Source organism: Muscardinus avellanarius (genome assembly GCF_963383645.1).
Source record: "Muscardinus avellanarius genome assembly, chromosome: 6".
Lineage (NCBI taxonomy): Eukaryota > Metazoa > Chordata > Mammalia > Rodentia > Gliridae > Muscardinus > Muscardinus avellanarius.
The window spans coordinates 8,284,725-8,292,238 of record NC_137791.1 but is presented as its reverse complement, the minus strand read 5'-3'; positions in this window follow the sequence as shown (position 1 = coordinate 8,292,238).

Below are 7,514 nucleotides of genomic sequence, written 5' to 3'. Positions count from 1 at the left end.
CCATGATGTGAGGGTAGCTTCCGGCCTCCATGATGTAAGAGTGGCTTCCGGCCTCTATGATGTTAGAGTGGCTTCCGGCCTCCATGATGTAAGAGTGGCTTCCGGCCTCTATGATGTTAGAGTGGCTTCCATCCTCCATGATGTTAGAGTGGCTTCCGGCCTCTATGATGTTAGAGTGGCTTCCATCCTCCATGATGTTAGAGTGGCTTCCGGCCTCCATGATGTAAGAGTGGCTTCCGGCCTCCATGATGTGAGGGTAGCTTCCATCCTCCATGATGTTAGAGTGGCTTCCGGCCTCCATGATGTTAGAGTGGCTTCCGGCCTCCATGATGTAAGAGTGGCTTCCGGCCTCTATGATGTTAGAGTGGCTTCCATCCTCCATGATGTTAGAGTGGCTTCCGGCCTCCATGATGTAAGAGTGGCTTCTGGCCTCCATGATGTAAGAGTGGCTTCCGGCCTCCATGATGTTAGAGTGGCTTCTGGCCTCCATGATGTTAGAGTGGCTTCCATCCTCCATGATGTTAGAGTGGCTTCCGGCCTCCATGATGTAAGAGTGGCTTCTGGCCTCCATGATGTAAGAGTGGCTTCCGGCCTCTATGATGTTAGAGTGGCTTCCGGCCTCCATGATGTAAGAGTGGCTTCCGGCCTCCATGATGTTAGAGTGGCTTCTGGCCTCCATGATGTTAGAGTGGCTTCCATCCTCCATGATGTTAGAGTGGCTTCCGGCCTCCATGATGTAAGAGTGGCTTCTGGCCTCCATGATGTAAGAGTGGCTTCCGGCCTCCATGATGTTAGAGTGGCTTCCGGCCTCCATGATGTAAGAGCGGCTTCTGGCATTCATGTTGAGGACACAGTGTCTCTCCACGCACCCTGCTACCACAGCCATTGACATTTATGCTTCATTCATGTTTCAGAGCTGGCCTCTGGACTGAAATCTCTGAAAATCTTGCACAGCCAAGAGTTCATCTTGAGTCTTAGAGGAGACGAGACTTTGGAACTTTTCAGTGATTCTGGAACTGGTGAGATTATAGGAATGCTTGGAGGTGGACTAAATGCATTTCGCGTTGTGAAATGGGCATGGACTCTTTAGGGCCAAGAGTGGATTGTTATGGTTAGATGTAGAATGTCCCCTGAAGAGCGCATGTATTAATGTTCAGGGTTGATCATTACAAGAAGCATTGTGATCTCCTTGGTGTGTAAATCTGTTGTATTGGATCTACTGGGCGGTAACGTAGGCTGGAGAAGATGGGTCCCTGAGAGTAGGGCCTTAGGGACTGTTCCTTTGACCTTGATTCTCTGGCTTGCTCTCAATTGCTTCTGGACTCCATGAGAGCAGAGCCCTGGGGGGTCTCTCTCTCTCTCTCTCTCTTTCTCTCTCTCTCTCTTCCTCTCTCTCTCTCTCTTTCTCTCTCTCTCTCTCTGCTTCCTGCCACCATTTACTGAGCTTTGCAGAATTATCCCAAACTGACATAGACTGAAAATCCAAGATCCTTAAAAAACTGTGGACAAACAAATCTTTCTTCATCTAAAATATTATCCTTTCGAATGTTTTCCTATGATTGTATAAATGTACATCTATATTTTATGAAATTTGTACATAATATCACCTGTTGGTTTTTGTTCAGCACTCACAACTTTATGTCAGTGCCATTTCATTTTCCACCTTTCACTTCCCATTTATGTTTTTGCAGTTGTCCTTAAAGTGTTCTTAACAATCTTTTCTTTCCCAAACAATATGCAATTCAATGACATATGTTGTAATTACATGTTCTTTAAGACCTCATCAATTCACCTCCAATAAAATTATTAGACAAAATTAGTACCTATACTTAAATTCAAATTTATAATGAACAGTAACTCTTATTTTGTTAACATAAATATGTACCAGGTATAATAGATGATATAAGCATTTAATAAGCTAATATTATGTTTATTGTTTTATTATCATTGTGATTGTTAGCACTATTATTATTTTGCTATTAATATTGTATAGAAAACACGCTTACATATGTTTTAGTATTTTAAACCCAGAGCTGTATTATTTATATAATCAAAACAATTATATGTTCAAGCCCACAAAGCTTACCCATCCTTTGTAGTTAAACAGATAATGTCAATACCAGTCAATTTTTAAACGGCCTCCATTTTCAGATTCTTTTGCTGTGATTCCTTAGATGAATTTCATTAACAATATCCTATTTTTTCTCACAGTAGGAAAACAAGACCTATATTTTCTCTAAATTCTAACATGATTTAAAATGTCTGTCAGTTGTTTTATGACCTTTTATTTGAATGACAACTTAAGTGAGCATCCATGTCAGGTGTCATCATTTTTCTTCCTAAAACACTGTCAGCCTTGCTGCACAGCTAACTTTGAATTGCTTTGGGATATTTTCTCCATCAATTGATGAACAGATACTTCTGAAATCTCTCATCTGCATCAACACTCAGTAAATAAGGCTCTGCTCTCCCTTGGTACTTACAAATTAAATGCATAAGTAATACTGATCCAAGCAATGCATGGACACTGCTGAGGAGGTCAACAAGTATAGTCAGAAAGTTTATCAGTTTTAATTTCTTTTGCCTTGCTCACTGAAGTCCCCAATCCATCTCCCTTCATTTGTTCCTTCTCTTTCATTAGCTCAGCATGGTCCACAAGAAAAACAAAACAAAAATAAAAATTTCAGTCTGAGTTCTCAATATTCTGGTGTGGTCAGTATGTTTTCTTTTATCTATACTGCTTTGAGAAAGAAAAATCACAATATAGCCACTGTTGTGTGTGTGTGTGTGTGTGTGTGTGTGTGTGTGTGTTACTTGCTTGCTTTCATACGATAAAATAGAGAACCTTCTAGCTTTGTACCTACAATTCTGCCATGTGCTATTTTGAATCTCAATGACTACGTAGTATAATTTTTTTCTGTTGCCCACACCATTCACTGGAAAGTCAAGGTTTTACAAAGTTTGTATGAGTTTTTAGTTTTTATCTAAGATTTGCCCCCAAATTCTGTGTTTTCAAAGGCTATTTTAGTTAGAGCTATTTCATTGTTTAGTTTAAGTGAGTATTTCAAATCTATTTTACTTACTTCAATATTTTCAATAGTTTTAAAGGATAAAATGCTATAAAATATATACTATTCTTTGTTGCCTTTTCTTTTGGAATTATTAGCATCATGACTTATTTTTGTGTATAAAACAGAAGGTAGTTTTGACAAGAGAAATGGACAAAGTGATGCATACAATATTTAATAATCTAATCCCAAATCCTGGTCTTCTGACACACCCTCACCATCACATCTTCTCTTCCTTTAATTATATCCAAAATTAAAATCTAGTTATTTTCTATACCTATATTTCTGAATACACAAATATATCATATGTAAACACATACATATATTTCACAAATTTTGAGAAGCCAGTCAAAGTATGAAGAATTGCATCTTAGAAGCACATATTTGCACACATATATCTAGCAAATCTCTTTTACCATGTAGCCTCATTTGACTATTTTAATTGCCTTATAATATCTCCTTGTAGGGTTGTGTTTGAAGCAGTAACAAACCCCAGAATATCTCTTATTATAACCAATATTTTATTTCTGTCTCCCTTAATATGGAAGGTACTCAAGTGCCACTTTTCTTTAGGCTGCTAGCTATTTGTATGTCTATTTCTAAAATTTGCTGTGCACCTAGCAGGGAAGAGATCAAAAAAACTTTGCCAAACTACACAATGGCTCTGAAGTTACAGCTTTGAAAACACATAAGCAATATTTGCACAAATACTTTTGGTCAGTCATATGGGGAAGCACAAGGAAGGGTTGTACATGGATAGGACTTATTATTCGCAACATTTTTTTCTATGTGCTCACATTTTAGAAAGATATTCTCTCTCTCTCTCTCTCTCTCTCTCTCTCTCTCTCTCTCTCTCCCTCTCCCCTCCCCTCCCCTCCCCTCCCCTCCCCTCCCCTCCCCTCTCCTCTCCTCTCCTCCCCTCTCCTCTCCTCTCCTCTCCTCTCCTCTCTTCTTCTTCTTCTTCTTCTTCTTCTTCTTCTTCTTCTTCTTCTTCTTCTTCTTCTTCTCTCTCTCTCTCTCTCTCTCTCTCTCTCTCTCTCTCTCTCTCCCTCTCATTTACTTAATTTTCCTATTTTTTCCAGCACAGTGTGTATTAATCCTTAAATGAATTTCTTATGGAGACATATTCAACACCATAAATAGAATTACATGAGTTCTGATAAAAGGTTTTAGTAAACTTATAATTTAATAGATACTTCAAGAATGAAAAAAGGTTGTAAATGTTTCAGCCTTCCTAAGAAATGGGAGTTTTCTTGTTTATATTTTCTTCTACATTGTTTTCATTGCACAGTTTTCCCTAGTTTTCTTAATTATTTCTAAGGGTTCTCTGTATTGATGATACTACCTGTAGTGAAGCTGCCAATTATTCAACATCTGCCATGAATAATGATGGTATATACAATGCTTTATTTATATGAATATGTAGTTAAAGCTATATATTTCAATAAAACTGTACCCTAGCTATGTATACGCCAGTTTTTTTTTTCTTGTCCTTGTATGAGAAACATATTGGCTAGTTAACTTAAAATAATAAATTGATCCATGATATAAACCTATAGGGCATATCCAAAACTCACCATCTTAAATTTATTACCAATAAAGATGACGGCAGCCGCGACTACAGCAGTGACGGTTAACAGCAGCTGAATAGGACATGCATTCATCTGAGAAATCTTGGACCACAGATTTGGGGTTAATATCTGATTGGGACAACATACAGAGACATTTCCAGTCATGACTTCCTATCTAAAATATGAGAGAAGAGATGAACCAAGATGGCAGCAGTGGTGGTGGCGGTCAGTATTCGAGAGAGGCAGACAGATCCAATCAAACCAACCCTGCATTTTTGAAGAAATCTCCCCAAAGTTAGACTGCTCCTGCCCCACATGCTCAGGAACTCTGGACAACATACTATGTAAGAAAAAGTTTCACAGAGATGAATCAAGATGGCTGCAGCAGCCAGTATTCTGGAGAGAAAGATCTAATTCAATCCACCTTGAATTTTTGAAGAAATCTCCCTGAAATTAGACTGCTCCTTCCCCCACATCCTCAGGAACTCTGGACAACATACTATGTAAGAAAAGTGTCCGGGGTGAATCAGAGGGAGACCCTCCCGCATGGCCGGCCAGCTCCCTGCCTAAGGAGACAGGGATGGAAGCCTGCCCCACAGCGAAGACAGGCCTGGAGCCAGTGAGGCTGGGCCAGCTCCCACACAGTGAGGCTGGTGCCGGATTCATCCAGGCAGGGACCGGAGACTGCTGCGCGGTGGGGCTGGGACCAGGGCCCGCTCCACAACAAAGGGCCGGCGGGTCCCTGTAAGCATGCAGCCAGGAAGCACTAGAAGCTGCTGCTGCCTCACCTCATCTCTCAGCAGATTCCCAGATCCATGTGATCTCTATTTTAAAAAAAATTGGTTGTGAGTGGATCATCTTGTTAAAGTTACTCAGCTCTGGCTTTCAGGATTTCAGTAAGTGGAAGTCAGTGTGGAAATTAAAATGACTTTCAAGGAAGAAAGAAACTATAATTGATCGATGTGGAGAAATACAAGTTCTAATAAATTATTGGTGGGATTGCAAATTAATGCAAACGCTTTGGAAAACAGTATGGAAGATCCTCAGAAGAAGTAAAACGAACTTACCGCATGATCCGGCAATACCACCTCTGGTATCTACCAAAATGAATGAAACCCCAAATTCCAAACTAACCATGTTTATAGCTGCAAAATTCACCATTATCAAAGTATGGAACCAGCCAAAATGTCCTTCCACAGATGAGTGAATTACAAAACTAAAGGATGTGTACACAATGGATTTTGCACAGCCATAAAGAAGAACAAAATTATGGTATTTACAGAGAAATGTCACAAAAAATAAGAAATCAGATCCTTTCCCTAATGTGCAAAAACTAGAGAGAAATGGGTAACAGGAGGAACTCTAGATGAAGAAGATTATTAGAAGAATAATTAAGAATAATTATTAGAAGAATAATTAAGGTGACCTATCTGAGGGGATGGGAGGGGGAAGAGGAAAACTCTTTAAAGCACATGATGTACTTAAACATATCAAAGTCTATCAGGAAGCCAAGCATGGGAAGGAGGGAGGAGGAAGGAAGGGGTTAGGGATTGGATAAGGGCTGACTGGGTGATGGGTGCATGTGTATCTCCACAAGTTCTTTTTTATCCCATAAAGATATATGACTACAATGTACCAATAAAAATGTATTTAAAAAAAGAAATTCATTACCTATAGTATAGGTTTATATATCAATATATTAGCAGAGAAATCGAACTTCAGACTTATGTATAATAATTTTTTACTAGTTTAGAGTAATTATGTTTTAATTTATGAACTTTTTGCTTAATATAATGTATTATTTGCTTAAAAATACAATCTCCTCATCTTGTTACTTTACGTAATTTCCATAGTTACTGAATAACTTATTAGTTGGCTTCACACTTATATTACTAACCAATTTAAATTTTTCCTTAGTGCTTTTATGATTGTGTTGTTTTATTTCAGACCTCTATGCAATTAGTTCAAAGTGTTTTTAAATATGCCATCATCTTTCCATTAAGTTGAAATAGCACTTTTTCATATATGTTAGTTTTTAATGTTTGTTTTTTATAGTAGATATTAATGAATTAGGGCATGTTCTTCAGTTTTTACTCCAATTTTTGTTCTTCCATAAAAATCATAAAATTATCAAAATCAGTTTTTAACATATTTTCTCAAACCTGTGTATTTCCAATGATTTGATTATATTACATACAAAAAACCCTAAAGTTTTAAATATGAAATAACATAGAAATCTAAGGTATTTTTTACTTTATTCATATTTTATGTTCTGCCCTCTACCATACCAGTCTAGGGTAGTTTTAATTTTTTTCTATCATTTATTAATCCTATCTATACATTTTGCTACCAATATGATAAATTATTAAGGTAATCTCCATTATCACACTGTATTGAACTTTTTATAACAAAATAATACCGTTATTTGCAGTCAGTTCATGTTTCTGTATTCTGTCAGGAGGCTGTGGTTTATTATTCATAATCCTTTTTTTCACATTTATTTTATACTCTTCATTTTCTTATCTAGTACTAGTTAAAAGATTTTTATAATTTAAAACACCCAAGTATTTTATAATAAAAATATTTCAGGATATAACTATGGTTATAGAATTTTTTATTATCTGAAATATTTTGTTAGATAATCAAAATAGACAATTTCCTACATGTGTAAGATTTAACTTTGTTGGCATGCTCGCTTGCATTTTTATTCATAGTAACTGGAAGAAATAACATCTTTTCTTTATGGTGAGGGCATATTCAAGTGAAAATTGCAATCACCTTTTTACTGTAGGCAGAGAGTTTCTCGTGGCTTCTTTAATTCTAACACACAGGTCATGTTTTCTTTAGAGGATTGGCCGTACCCTTCCCGGAGAGG